The sequence below is a fragment of the Thermobia domestica genome, chromosome 3 (assembly GCF_964235325.1).
Source record: "Thermobia domestica chromosome 3, izTheDome1.hap1.1, whole genome shotgun sequence".
In the NCBI taxonomy this organism is placed as follows: domain Eukaryota; kingdom Metazoa; phylum Arthropoda; class Insecta; order Zygentoma; family Lepismatidae; genus Thermobia; species Thermobia domestica.
In genome coordinates, this window is record NC_137456.1 from 171450147 (window position 1) to 171466938 (window position 16792).

A 16792-nucleotide genomic window follows, 5' to 3' on the forward strand; every position below is an offset into this window, starting at 1 on the left:
AAAATACTAATTTAAGTTGTAGTATTTCTCATGTACGGGTATTATTTTCATATCGCCGAAAGAAGGCATTTTTACAATCAAGTTGGTCCATTCTTTATCTTGGTGTCAGGAATCAGAAAAAAATGGGGCTGATATACAATTTTCAAAACGGTATAATCTACAACGTTAACTTACCATTTTAGTACAGGTATATAAGAAGATTTAGTGTGATCTTGCAGTTCAGACAAATCGTGATTGACGGGACCGCATTGGCTTATTGGTAGAGTGGTCTTGTATGCCGTAGAGTCCCACTTTTGATCACAGTTCCCATAAACTGGGTTTGGGTGGGCAAGCACCATGTACGTGGGCTTTCTCCCGTTCTCTCGCATTTTCTGCATTTTAACATTTCGTTTATCATCATTATCTCCATCTCGCTTCGTCTCGTGGAATTTTATACTTTAAAAAATATGCCTGAGAAAGCATCGCGTTTAATAAATATTTACATGCATTTTAAGTGATGTGTTAGTTTGAAAGACATCGTTGAAGATAGAACATTGTTAATTAGTGGGAATTACATGCAGTAGGAAGTTTAGTAGTAAAGCCAGCAATTTCTTGGCAATAGAAAAAAAAATAAGTGGGTATTATCATTTAGAAACGACACTGTAAGGAAAAAGGATTGGAAGCACACGCTGTTTTTATTTTGTCGTAGGGTTTGCCTGCAGAGAGGCTATTGGTTTTGGTTTTGTAGTCGACAATGTTTGTAGTAGCGGCGGTGTTTCTTTAAAGGAGTCAGACATTCGACTTCTGTATGAGTTATTTTAATCAAGGTTATTATTATTATTATTATTATTATTATTATTATTATTATTATTATTATTATTACAGATCTACTTTTGAGGACATTCTTCGTATTGTTTAACCACAAACTAGCAAGAATTAATGTTTCTGAGAGACGTGAAAGCAATAGTATTTTAGATTTTGGCAGAAAGCCCGAGATTGTCCACCAATATAACAGTTTCACATTTCTTCATTTGTATCTTAGTATATAATTTATTTAAAAGTATGTGTTTATCAAACTCAGGTTGGAGCATGCCCAGTCCAACGAATGCCCCTGTGCTCGAGTTGCAAGGTGGTATCAAAAATATTTCACTGTTTGCTTCAATATTAAAAAAAAATTAACTTCATGATCTGAAAGTAATGTTTAAGGTGAATAGATGTCAGTATAGCCAACTATGACACGGAAGTTTTACAAAAGTTATATCAGAGTTGATGATACAATTTTATCATACAAGATAAATTACGTGAGCTCAGAATGATGCACGACGACGTATGTTGAGTCTTCATGTTGAAAGCAGTAAGTGTACACATTATAAATACTTGGTCTGTTTTGATTTATGTCCTTACAGTACGAAATATTAGGATTGATATGACAAGAAATACAAATATCTATTATGTTGATGTTGGTATATGGAAATTGTAAATGCAGTATACTAGTCCTCATCAAATCGCCGTGTTATATATTTAATGTATCGTGTTCTTTTCTAAGGGATATAGGTATTATACTATCTAAAAGATATATTGTCAAACCGTTCATTATTTGTTTAGCATTTACTATAATTGTTCACTAGAGAAGGTCCTTAGAAGAAAGAAACGAGGCTTATTCGTGGTTCAAGATGTCCTACAACGAAATATCATTATAATAACTGCGCTTCTGGTTACTTCTGGTCTGGCGCCTATAGTCAAAAAAGTTGAACCTAGATTGTTACGTATGTAGCTCGGATCTACTTACAATACGACTTTATTCTTTTGCATAATGTTCGCATGCGCATTAATTGCCCACCCTGTGTTTGTTATTAAAGATGAATCGTGAAACTCGAAGAGTAGATCCCTTCTAAAAAAAAAAAAAAAAACGAAATGATGCTACTGCACGAAGGAGAATCATCGACGACGAAAATAAAACGGTTCTTAAATTGTATCAACTTTAATAGAAATGTCCGTTGTGTGTACAAGATGATGCAATAAATATAAAACCAAAAATGTGAATATTGTACAAATTATCCTTTTGTTTCCCGTTGAGATTTAGAATTTCGAAAATGTTGAATCACGTATTTCTAATAAGGAGACTTGGTACTGGAGAGTACATCTCCAACTTAAGCAAATTCCTATAGTGTGCACTTTCTGAACAAAGAAAAAAATTAAATGTTCACTCTTTTTCTCCTTAGCAGCGGAATTTCGAAAATTTTGAAACATACATTCCTTCGCTTTTAGTTAAGAGTGTGTACGCTGAATCTCACTCCTCCAATCTGAACATCTTTGTATTGGGCATATGAACGAAAGGGAAATTCGGTTATTTCTTTTCCACCATTAGGGTGAAATTTTTAGAAATACTGAAACATGCATCTCGTCATTTTTAATTATTAGTTTCTTTACCGAATTTCACACTTTCATCTTTAAAAAAAATCCTTACAATTGCTACTTTCAAAATAAACAAGACAAAGGGGAACTTGGATCTAGAAATAGCCTTCTTAGCACCGGAATATTTTTGAAACGCCGAAATATGTCTCCTTACTTTTAATTAAGAATCTATATGTGAAATGCCACCTCTCCAAATTAAGTGATATTTTACATTTGACACTTTTCGAATAAAGAAAGCCAAGTTTGAATATAATAGAAGCGATCCTCTTCCCCTCTCCGAGGGCATTTTCGAAAATGTTGAAACAATTATTTCAAAGTTTTTTGAAGAGTTTATATGCGGAGGATCATCTCGTAAATACAAAGACTCGTGAGATATTCAAGTCTCGGCAGAAAATTCACCTCCGCCTTTTATTCCTTGTAGGATACATATTTCAATAAAGTATTTGTCGTGATATCTCTTGATTTCTTGACAAAACGTGTATCCTATCCAAATTTCAGTCCTTACAGCACGCATTTTAATGAAAGTCATCCGAGAAATGTTTACACATTCGAATTATCTCTAGGTTTGGAAACATTTGGCGACTCTACACTCGCTTAACTTATAATCATTTGACTTTCTTTCCTATGAAGCTATTTGAAGGATATGGTCTAGAGCAACCGACTTTATATTATAAAGGAATCTCTGCGTTTGTCCGTTATATATATAGGGTGTCTGAAAGTCCCCTGACAATCAGGAACTTTATTAATATCAGATTTACAATAAAATGTAAAAGGGGAAGTCGTCTCCAAATATAATGTTTTGAATCTAAAGTGAAGGAATTTTTAAAAATAGACGAGCCGTTTGGACTGTATACTCTTTGTGCGCTTAATGTTAAATGAAAATGCAACGTTGTCATTTACCTGGGGATGGAGGAGAAAAGGACGGGAAGGGAGGTAGACAAATTTTGTAAGGATATGGTGAATAGGGGTATGTTTGAAATGGTGGCTGGCGATCGACACATTAGCATAACAGACACTAGCTTCATTCACTTATCTTGTGAGTCCAGGTAAATAGCAACGTAGCATTTTCATTTAGCATTGACCGCATAAAAAGTGTACATCCCAAACGTTTCGTCCGATATATTTTTTTTTAAATCCTTCACTTTAGATTGAAAAGATGATATTTGGAGACGGTTTCCTCTCTTACATTTTGTTGTAGTTCTGATAATGGGGACGCGGCAGAAGTCCTAAACAGCACAAGTCCTAAATGGCACAAGACCTAAAATTCATTTTGCGGCACAATCCTAATCGGCATAAGATCTAAATGGTACAATACCTAAAAATCATTTCGTGGCACAAGTCCTAAACAGCACTAGATCTAAAAATCTCTTGTGACGCTACCATCGCGTTCGTGCCAAGAATACTATCAATCTGTTAGTCATAGTTTTAGATATATTGTTTCATATTACAGAACCAGACTCTAGCTTAGTTCATACAAGTACATATTCAATCATTCTGAAATAATACATAAATAAAGCCTAGTGCTCTTTCTTGCTCCTTGCATGACAGCATTTGTATGTTCACAAAATTTCAACTGTCTATCAAATGTTATTACCAGATCTTTCATAATGTCAGTTTCTTTTCTATTTCCACACCATTGACTTCGCATTTACTAATATAATATGGTGTTTGAGTTATATACGTCATAAATTTTGCTTTCTTTGTGCTGATTTGAAGTAAATTACTTTTACACATATATTTATTGTATTGAACTCTTTCTGTAACAAACACCGTGTGCGTGGGTTTTCTCGGGGTTCTCCCGTTTTCTACGACTTTCTTCATTCCACCATTCCATTCATTTCTCATAATCATCGTCTCCTTTAGCCTAACCGGCATAACCGTGGGACGTAAGACTCAAAGATTTCATTTCATTTCATTTTCTTTCTGTAACAAGTAGTTGTTATAGTCGTAATTAATTACTCATTACTCGTTACCATTATTAATAATAGTCTTAGTGTTAGTGTCATGGCTGTTGGAATTAATGAATAATAATAATAATAATAATAATAATAATAATAATAATAATAATAATAATAATAATAATAATAATAATAATAATAATAATAAATGTCAGATATGGTACCGTACATTTTTGAAACCTGAGCCTTGCTTGTACGTAAATTAAAATCAAAGTTTATGCTACGGACGGCAAATGATGGCTTAACACCCAAAACAAACTCATACTCTCCCAAATGGGGGTTAAACGTGTTTTATTAAACGTGTTTTATATTTATTAAACGTGTTTAATAATTACAGCAAATTAAGAAAGTTTATAATAGAATGTAAAAGAAGATACTTTTAAAAAAATAAACTACAAGCTAATTAATCATCCACTTTGTACTCTCATTTGCTTAACTGGACGAACCGAGACCTAAAGGAAAAGAGTTTTCTGTCCATATCTCATAAAAGTGGGAAATTTTAAAATTATACAAATAGACCCTTCTTCTAACTTCGAAGTGTAATTTTCAAGACGCTGAAACATATATTTTATTACTTTTAGTTACAAGATCAAATACCGAGTTTCATGCATCCAGCTTAAGCAAATGCTTCCTTACTTTATAAATATTTTCTGAATAAGTAATGAAGAATTCGAACATTAAAGTAAATGCTCCCTTAGTTCTTTCCCTTTCATATCTTGGATTTTCAGGTGTTTCCAGTGGAAAGTTTATATGCCAAGTTTAATTTTACTAGCTTCACAAATTTGCGAGATACACTACTCTTTTTTTTTTTTTTTTTTGAAAAAATCTTACCCCACCCTTTTTACGATACGTATTTCCAAAAAGTTTTTCTTATATCCTGCTTTTGTAAGGAAATTATTTTTTAAAATTAAAATGTAACGACTGTATTTGTAGTAGAATGCCCAGAAAGTCACACATCTTAACTCTTTTAATAAAGAGTACAGAAAATACACAGAGTCAAACAAATGGACTTCCATGAACAGTTTCAGATTTCGTATGACTAACTTTCGTACATTTCCCACGAGGTGTGATTTTAAATTCACGCACTGTCAAGACCCAGGTTTCAAAAAGGCACAAACTGGAAATATAATAATAATAATATACGTATTTATGTACGTGTGTAATATGTATATATTTATTGTCTTATTGAAGCTTTGGTAATTTGGAAATACACTTTTTTTTTTTTTTGCTTTTAATGTGAAAAAAGAGTGCTCTCGTAAAAACGTTTGCAAGTTACGCCCCTAAATGACTAAATACTGGTTTCTGCAAACGTATTGTATTGCATATTATATTAGTAATATAGCGTTATTTGTTGATTTTTTCTTGCTTATACATATCAACTCTATCAAAATATACTGTGAAATAGAGTAACTGTATTGAATAATAAAAGTTCTTTGTTCAGTTTTAAATTTACTGCGTTCTTAATGTGTGCAGTCGCAATTGTGAAATATCTAGTCTGCTTTTCTCGAAATTAAGTAAACTTGGGTAGGCTTTTGTTCTACCTTTGGAATGTTAGAGTGGGCTTTTTTCCTACACTTAATAAAATATACTCCGTAGAATATATTTTCAATTCTGAATGCTTGCTTGGATTCAGGAAAGTCTGGTAATATGTTTTTTAAACATTTTTATTTAATTCTGTATTAGGAATTTGTCATGGGATTCTCGTTTCTCCATTTGAAAGAAACAAATACCTTAACCAGGATAGTGTTGCGCATCAATTGACCAAGCGCCAAAACATTGTTCTGAGATATTGAAGGAAACACAAACATGTTACTATTAAGATCCAATTCTTGGAGCTTGGTCGGATAGCTTTTCCTGAACGTTTAAGCAAATAGGGTTATATATATATATATATATATATATATATATATATATATATATATATATATATATATATATATATATATATATATATATATATATATTCTTTCTTTACTTAGGTACATTGTTTCCTACACACTGATGTTAAAGTCTCGAAAATCGAAAAATGGCTCTTGCTCAATCGATGCATAACACCGTGAAATCATGTATGACTGCAGAACATATAGTGATAATAATTTTAGTAGTACAAATATAGCTGTTATCGTTGGAATTAGTTTTGTTCGTAACATTATTACCAACTACAACGGTATGTGTTGTATGTGTTGTACTGTTGTACTATTATTTATCTGTACCGGTCTTAGAAAGACGATCAGAGGTGCGACAACGGAGCATATTTTGTAAAGAAAAAGAAAAAAAGGAAATTGTAAAGATTATTATCGCTCCTTAGTTACTGAAATGAAAAAATAAATAAGAGAGGTTGTAGAGTGAAAGATTACGAAGTTCTCAGAAGAATTGATGTTCAAGAAATTAATGGTTTGTAATAGGAATATTAAACGAAGGTATAAATAAATAATATTTACGTTTCAATGTTTTGTTATAGATATTGTGGCTCAAGAGATATTTATTAGGAAACCAGCAGTTACATAATTAAATGGTGCCTTCATACCGGGAGTTAGTGTATCGTTCCGAAGTAGAGTAACAACGAACACAATTGAGCCCAATATTTATGTTACTATACTAAGAAGTGGTAAACGCATAAACCGAGATATGTCGGAAACTGAAGGTGTCCAAGACAGACTTATGCAAAGTGGTAGTCATGCTCCTGAAACCGTGACAGATCTTTTAAAGCAGATATCATGCCAAATGAACCAACTTCAACAAAATATGGTGACTTATCAGCAGTTTGAGAAGCAATTTGAGGAGTTCCAACAAAAAATGGTTACTCAACAACAATTTGAGGAGTTCCAACAAAAAATGGTTACTCAACAACAATTTGAGGAGTTCCAACAGAAAATGGTTACTCAACAACAATTTGAGGAATTCCAGAATATATCCCATCAACAATTGGAGGACTCCCTAAAGCAATTGCAACTTAAAATTGAGGAACGACTGGAAGATAAAATGGATCAATTACAATGCAAAATAGAAGGTCAGTTGGAGGAACACATTTCTACGCGATTTAAGCAGTATGGCCAAAAGATGGAACGAGTATCCCAAAATTATACTGAGATGCAGGATGCGGTTAAAGCAATGGAATCGGTAATTAACGAACACACCTTTCACATCCGACAACTTCGAGAGGATATGAATTGTTTACAAGAGTGGTACCATGCTACTAAGGAAGAACACGACGGTGGACATAGACATCAGTCCCACAGTGGACATAGAAATCAGGCTGCGTATAATGGATTAGAACCAGTAATCCCTCGTGATGGTGGACATAGAAATCAGGCTGCGTATAATGGATTAGAACCAGTAATCCCTCATGATGGTGGATATAGAAATCAGTCTCCTTTTAAGGAACCAGAACCAGTAACACCTCATCGAGTTTTGGAGGATAGTGAGTCTTCGGGATATAGTGAAGGAAGTACTGAAGTTGGGAGAAGAAAGAAATATTCATCCTGTAGAAATTCAAAATATTATGGTAAATATTTAAAATCCTATAATAATGACAAACCTTTGCGATTTAGTGAGGTAAAATCATTGACCAAATTTAGTGGTGGACCTGATGATATTCCTGCACGGGTATTTATCGAGAAGTTTGAGGACGAATGTGAACTAATAGGAATAAAAGAGTCAAAATTCTTGAAGATACTTCCACACGTCCTACAACCTCCATGTTTAACGTGGTTTAAAGCAATCCGAGAAAATCTTCATGCTTATTCAGATTTTAAAGCTGCCCTATTATCCAATTATGAAAACGACTTTATGCTTGCCAACAGAGATGCTTTATTACGTACAAAAGTTTTCGATCCCCGGAGCCACAAGAATGTCACGGAATTTGTAGTATCGACATATAATGAATTAAAAGCTCTAAATCCTAATCATCCTGAATCGCGTATAATTGCTTCTATTCGCATCCTATTGCCGTTCCGATTGCAACAAATGTTAATGTCTGCACAATGTGTCAATTTTAGTCATATGGTCATGCTAGTGCAGAACTTTGAGAGTCAATATTTAATGCAGAAGATCAATAAAAATCCCAATAGAGGTCAGGGTAATGTTAGCCGCAATCCTATTAATTATGCTCATGTTCGCAATCTAAGTATACAGAATGGAAATAGCTCCCACACACAAGGAAATGGCAATCGTCGTTTTAATGAACGAGCGTGTAATCTAAATAGTACCGGTAATTCAACTCAACCTAATGGTAGAAATAGTAATAGGAATTTCAGAAATAATCACCGAAATTATAATCGAAGTAACAACAATTATCGTAATTATGCATAAAATCGATTCATAGGTGGTAGCAATTATAATAACAAAAATCCAAATTCTGTGTATACATACAATCGATCCGATTCTACTCAAGAATGCGGAATACAATGTGAGTTAATAGAACCAACTAATCACCTTAATTTAAACTAGGTGGTGCTGATATGGAAGGGGTTAAACCCATGTCAGCGTTAAGTTTATCTAATCAATTATCTGATAATGAAACTAAATTAAAATGTTTGCATACTAATATTGCGTATCAATATATACCGATTGCTAACTGTTTTCGGCGATTTGATGATGAGACGGAAGCAAAAGATAATAGTGAAAAGGATTTTGTTTTCTTGAAAACCTTTTGCACTGCCCAAATTAATATAAAAATTAACGATATTCCTATTCGTGCTTTAATTGATACAGGGTCTACAGTTTCGCTTTTATCTTATACCTTTTGGCAGGAAATTACTAAGAATTATTCTAATCCCAGGTTACAAAACGTGGATAATTTAGTATTGATAGATTATACTGGTAAACACAAAAAGAGAGTCATGGGGAAAACACAAGTTGAAATTGATATGCAAGGCTATAAAATTAATATTCCTATCTTAGTTATAAATGAACTTAATGAAAAGGTTTTAATTGGAATGGACTTTCTAACCCAGCTACGCCCTATCCTGGATTTTGAAAATAAAACATTTACTGTGCACACTATAGATGATGCAGTGGTTCAAAAATTAATACCTGCCAATGACGATATAGCTTGTCAATGTCAACCTTTTGTGGACAATGTTTCAAAAATTAATTTTTGTAAGATGGAAGAAGTTAGTATCATAGAAATGGAAAAGGAAATACTTTCAAACAACAATGATGATTTTACATTCTCAAAATGCTTGATAATATTGTAGATCCTTTGGATTTTATGGATGAAAATGCAATCGCATAATTCAAAGAAATTATTTATAGGCATAGAAAGGCTTTTTCATCTAAACCCGGATGTTGTAAAGATTTTGTATATATCATAGAAGTAGACTGTAAAGATCCTATACTGTCTAAACCCTACATTATTCCGTATCGTTTTAGAGAAAACGTACGCCAGCAAATTGCAGATATGTTAAAACAAGGAATAATACGACCGTCACAAAGTGTGCATCTTAACCCTTTGCATGTTGTGCCCAAGAAAGACGGTAAACATCTAAGATTGGTCCTGGATCAGCGTACATTAAACTCACATATAAAATTACAACAAGTGCGATATCCTCCTGTTGATGAAATTCTGGGTTCTTTGCAAGGACATACGATATTTGGAAATCTGGATTTAGTCATGGCTTACAACCAAATCTTGTTGGATGAAAATGCGAAACCTTTCACAGCTTTCTTATTCGAGGGGCACTTATATGAATATAATCGTGTTGTTTTCGGACTGATTAATGGTAGTGCCACTTTAGCATCTTGTTTAAATCGTGTATTGGGCCAAGATTTACGAAGCAATGTAGTCTATTATGCGGACGACATCCTAATCATGGGAAAAACTCCGGAGGATTATTTAAAAAATCTAGATATTGTGCTCGAACGTCTGGAGAAAGCAGGTCTTACAATAAATATCGAAAAATCGAAGTTTTTCAGTAGGTCAATTGAATTTTTGGGGTATTCCATCGATGCTAATGGTATGTGCTACAGTGAAGCCAAAGTTCAAGCGATTCGAGATTTACCAACCCCCATTAATTTAAAGGAAACTCGACAAGTACTCAGACTTTTTAACTGGTTCAGAAGATCAATTCCTAAATTTGCAGAAATAGCTGAACCTCTATTTTCTATAACAAAGAAAGGCACTTTATGGCATTGGTGGGAATCTCAAGAACAAAGTTTTCAACGTTTGAAAATGTGTATAATGAAAAATATACGTTTAAATCATTACGACTATGAACGTCCTTTCTTCTTTCAGTGTGATGGCGCTCTTTCTGGAATCTCGGGAATCCCCTGGCAACCTGCAGTTGATTCTAGTGAACCATCAGTAATTCATTGTGTGAGTCGTACGCTGAAAAATGCGGAAAAGGGATATACGATCACTGAAATTGAACTTCTAGCTGTGAGGTTTTCATTGCAGAAATTTGCACCGTATCTGACTGGATGTCACGTTACAATCCTTGCCGACCATAGTTCTTTATGCCATTTAAGGAAAATATAAGGCTATAATAGCCGCTTATTAAGATGGTCGCTGGAGTTACAATCTTTCGACTTTGAAGTTAAACATATAAAAGGAAGAGAGAACATTCCAGTAGATACCTTATCTAGACTATTCCCTAGTGAAAACCATCGTGTACTAACAATAAATGCTTTTAAGGTTTTACAGGAAGAAATTTCTAACATTTCATTGGATGATTTACAAAAGTCTCAACGGGATCACGAACCTTATGCCAGGATTATACAACATTTGACAACATGTTCAAAAGGATGTGATGTCCCCATTCGTGGAATACCTTGTATCGAATGACCAATAATGTGTTGGTAATTAAAGACTTCAAGTATGATCATAGAACTAAAATTTGTGTACCTCCAAAATTGGTTCCTCTAATATTAAAAGCTTATCACGATAATTTTGGGCACTTTGGATATTCAAAAGTGTATTCGTTGATTAACAAATCGTTTTATTGGAAATCGCTTAGGACCCAAATTAAAAATTATATTAAAGATTGCGAGGAATGTATGAGAATTAAACATAATTATCGAGCTATCTATAAACCTATGTTGTCAATAATACCGGAACGTCCACACTCCTTCATTTCTATAGGTCTGTATGGTCCACTTCCGAGAGCAGCTTCTGGTGAAACATATCTTCTTACTGTGTTGGATATTTTTACGCGATATGTGGTAGCCTACCCGCTACGTAAAGCTACTTCATCAGCAATAGTTCATCGTATTCTAAATGTATATATACCACACTGCGGACCTATAGAACACATCTTGTGTGATAACGGTGGACAATTTCGGAGTGATGTGTTTCTTCGTGCCATGAATAACGCCAATATTAAGGTTCATTTTGTAACCCCTTATCATCCCAGCAGTTCAATAGTAGAAAATATCCATCGAAATCTTGGGATGTTATTTCGACATTGCTGTCGTAACAAACATAATGAATGGATCAAATATGTTACGGAAATTACGTATTTCTTAAACTATTCAGTGTCGGATACATTAGGAGTAGCACCCGCTAATATACATAATGGAACCGATTATATGTCGCCAATTGAACGACATTTTGGAATCCGACTGGATGATAAAAACAAAGTAGATTATTCTCATCTTGTAAGCATGATTCACTTTCGGAGGATTCGAAAATTCAATTCTCGAAATCAGAAAACCGAGGAGCAACAGAAAGGTAAAGTTAAAATTAAGTCTAATGATCTGGTGTTTGTGAGATTACATCCACAAAGTGACGCTTCATTAAAAAGAATCTATAAATTCTGTGATTTGTATGCTGCACCATATTTGTGTACGAAGCAAATTAACCCTAAAGTATTTGAATTAATGGACTTGAAAACAGGAAAAGTTTTAGGATTACGAAATGTCGATGAAATAAAATTATGGCAGCCTACCGAAAATACTAGAAAGAAATGGATGGACTTAGTCAAAAATGTAGTCCCTCCTGGGATTATAAGTAAAGTTAATATAAATAATGTATTAAAGAGGGAACTTAATCTCAAATGAGATAAACACAGTATTTTATAGTTATATTTTTAATTATGTTATTGTATTTTTCCTCTTGTTATTTTATTTTCAACTATTTTTCTAGTGTAACAATAATTTTCTTCAATGTTAATGTATGCTATATTGTTTTATTGCGTTCACAACACTATAATTACTCCATAAGCATTTTATGTGTTCTATATGTATATTCACGTAGAATGTTTATTCCGTGTTTACATCCTAATGATGTTAAAGGAATTTAAAAAAATGGATTAATTTTAATAGAAAATATATTTATATTTAACTCTTCGCAGCTATGCTAAATTTCATTAATTAAACTATATACATTATATTAAATATATCCCAATGAATGTACAAATAATTGTGGACCGTATTATTATAGTTATTTTTCTGTTGATGTACCTTGTTATTTATATTATAATGTGAGGCCAAAGAATATGCTTAATTATGCGATTAATATATGATATTGATATAAAATGTAATCTTATATATATATACAAGGGTTGTTCAAAATGTGTATTCTTGTACGGTCCGGGATTCTTTTCATTTATTGTTAATAAATAAATGAAGTCCATGTTCGTGACGCCAGATACAACGGTATGTTTTATGTGTTGTACTGTTGTACTATTATTTATCTGTACCGGTCTTAGAAAGACGATCAGAGGTGCGACAACGGAGCATATTTTGTAAAGAAAAAGAAAAAAAGGAAATTGTAAAGATTATTATTGCTCCTTAGTTACTGAAATGAAATAATAAATAAGAGAGGTTGTAGAGTGAAAGATTACGAAGTTCTCAGAAGAATTGATGTTCAAGAAATTAATGGTTTGTAATAGGAATATTAAACGAAGGTATAAATAAATAATATTTACGTTTCAATGTTTTGTTATAGATATTGTGGCTCAAGAGATATTTATTACACAACTAGTTACTGCATTGTCGCAATTTCGTGTGGTGGTGGGGAATTTCAGAACTAAAGCAAGTGATTGAAAAAGGCACAATACCTAAACAGCACAAGACCTACATTCATTTCGCGGCTCCTAAATGACACTAGATCTAAACGGCACAAGAATTAAAAATCACTTCGCAGTACTAGATCTAAACGGCACAAGACCTAAATGACACTGATCCTAAACGTCACAAGACCTAAAATTTAGGTCTAGTGTTTATATTTTTAGAACTTATGCCGTTTAGGACCTATGAATATTACCCCTGATAATAACAGTTACTTAAAGTCAGGGGACTTTTGAGACACCCTATATAGATATTTATATTTTCATTACTTTTGATGGAAATTAAGTCCGCTGACTCAAGAAGTTGTTGCTCTATTTTAATTTTAAAGACCCGGAACTTTAAATCCTCGTATGAGATGCGTCGCACAGTTCTAGGGCTTTCACGTAAGGTGATTAAATTATTACTAGCAGAACGATGAGGACTACTATGACAATCTTGTACCACTCTACGTACATATGAACTGAGATTTTCATCATATGGCTTTGACTAAAATGCAGATCCTAAAGGGTAGGAGGAAGTTCAAAATGTATGCATAAATAGAGTTTTTAGGAAATGTAGACTATATCTCAAAGGTACTACATTTCATAGTCGTGATATATTATATAATTTATAATGATTTTCAGTCACATTAGAAACAATTTTTTAGATATTTTTTTTTAAAGATGACTCGTATGTGTTTATATCTATCTAGCTTCGTTGTTCTAGTGATAACAAAGTGAAACATTTCCTCACAATTTCACGTTTATTAGTTTCATTATTTTGTAAATTTTAAATGGTCTTTTACTTTCTTGTAGTTTAACAATTTGCTTACCTTACTTTTCTTTCTTTCCTTATTCATTTAATTTGTTGATGTAATGATTGCAATTACCTTTCTAAATAACATTCTTGGATGGGAACTTCTCACACTGGTTAGATATGATCACTGCAATATTTACATACATAAATACAAATAAGTGGATATTTTTTTTAAAAAAAATATTATTCGTTAGTGAGAAACAAATGTAATCCTAGCACCTAATGTTATATCACAGAGAACAACGAGCTATTCGACTAATTCCGCCATATTTAACAAGAGCACTGAGCTCGTCACCCATCGCTTTATTATGATGTTTCATGGTTTCTGAATGTGTGACCTCTGGATTATACGAGTAGGCGTTCGTGGCGAATCGTCAGCTAGAAATTTCTCTCAGGTCATATACCATACGTCAGTAAGCAGAAACTTTTGTAAGTATACAGCAGTACGTAATTTTTTGAATTTATTTAGTTTTTCCGCGTTTCGGTAAAGTTGAGAGATTAGTAAGCGGAATTGGCAGAAAGCATTCTCAGCATGCACATACTCACAAAAATATTTTTAAAAGTAATAAAACTTAAAAAAAAAAACAGAATTAAGCTCAATTGAGTATATCGTGGTAATCGTGCTTTGCAGAGTTTTGTAACAGCGAGGAGATATTCACAATTTTTAGTATATAACTTGCATAAGAGACGGTAGAGAGGGAGAGAAGTAAGTAAGATCCTGAATATATTGCTGTAAATCTAGTGTCTAGAATATACGCCAAACATACATTAGCTTGTGTAATTAGGATTTTGCATGCAAATATAGAAAGAAAAAGAAAATCCCTTCTCTTGAGGCCCGAAATGACACGATGCTTGTAGATAAGCTCAATAAATGATAAGAGGTAGGAACTTATTTTTATCTACAAATGTGCTCGGAAGCAGAGTACGTTTAGAAACGGCTTATTTATGTATTCTGCTCTCATCTCTAACCAGATGATGTGAAATTATTATTCTAGTTGTTTTTTTCAGTGTGTTAAATATATATCCATCCATTCCATCAGAGACGACCTTTGGGGGTGGCGACTGGGGCATCCGCCCCAGGCCCCGCGATAGGATATTCTCTTGTCACAGTCAGCTCAAATATGCGGGGCCTCTGCAACATTCTAATGTACCGCAGCTTAGAGTTAAGTGAATACTTTGGCCAATAATACGCCAATAATACGGTGTGGTGGAATTCTTCGGAAACCAGTTTTCATAAACCAGAATTTCTTACTCAATATTTTACTTTTAGAAGCCTTAAATTCCCGAAATCTACACCATTGCTATGAAAGCGTTTAACATGATATTTTTGGTTTTAAAGTACCGTAATAATTATGCCCTTTAGTTTCGGATTAACAATGGGTCAGCAAACAAGGCGACGCTAATACCATGCACGTGACTCTAAATGGTCTTACCTCAACTGTTCTTTGTTGTCGAAATAGAGTGAGTTGTCATGTTGTTTGTTGCTTTTGGGTCAGAAGAGTGGTCCTGTTGCTACGGACACCTCTGAGTCATCGCTTCCAAGAAATAGCTCCTATTGCACGCCTTGTGTAGCACCTCAGTTTGGCTTCGGAATTCGGACCGCGCAGTCGTAGTGAGATGTGGATACGTAATATTATGATTAGTGCGTGAGTGTCTTCCGATTATTCGTTTATTGGGCAAAGAATAAGTGACCATCATGAGTGGCAGAGACTGAGACAAATTTTGTAAATACGAAAGTGGGGCTGCGAAAGCCAAGAAACGGAAATATAAAGATTTCATTCAGAAGCAAAAGGGATCTTTGGACAAGTTTGTTGTAGCGGTAAAATCAGCGGATCAACACCAAAAACTTGAGAACACGGATGATGATTTGTCTGTGACTGTGAGCGACCGGTGCGATGCGACAGACCAGGTTGTGATACCAAGTTTTGAGTCCGACGAAGAAAACAAACTAGCCGGCAACAAAACAGTTTCTACGCCCTGTTGTCCCATAAGCAACAATGAAAACTTGGTGCAATTCTCTGGGGACAACGTTGTTGCAACAGACCCAGAAAGCGACCTCTCCTGTGAAAGCGCGACCATTCCTCTGCATACTTCTGACACTTTTCAAACGACGAGCACACTGTTCGAGGACATATACGATCCAGGTAATTGGAAACATATTCACAGTGAAGTGCGTGACATGTTAGTGGAGAAGGGTCCATCAGGCTAAGTGACTGTGAATACCCAAAGGACGAAGGTAACAGACATTTGTCGAACAATTTCTTTACACGGAGGATGCCGAACGGAGAAACAGTGGATAGGCGATGGCTAAGTTATTCGAAGATCAGAGACAGAGTATTTTGCTTTCCTTGTAAGTTGTTTGGCATGGCAGCTACTAGAGGTCAGTTAGCAAACGAAGGCTGCTGCGACTGGAAGCATCTTGGTGATAAACTTCAGCACTACGAAGTTTCTGTAAATCACGTTAAGTGCATGACAACGTGGTTGGAATCAGCTCGGAGAATGTCCAATGGTAGCGCAATAGATAACATGATGCTAGAACGAATTAGAAAAGAAAAGCTGCATTGGCGCGCAGTGTTAACAAGAATTCTAGCAATTGTATAGTACCTTGCCGAAAACAACAGCGCATTTCATGGGAG

General features: G+C 34.2%; 1 protein-coding gene across 1 annotated transcript in view; it reads right to left on the bottom strand.

Annotated features, from left to right (window-relative positions):
• The window catches only part of LOC145680864 (gastrin/cholecystokinin type B receptor-like), a 709364-nt gene that overhangs the window by 586148 nt on the left and 106424 nt on the right, over positions 1-16792 (bottom strand). The gene's annotated exons all lie outside the window — the stretch shown is intronic.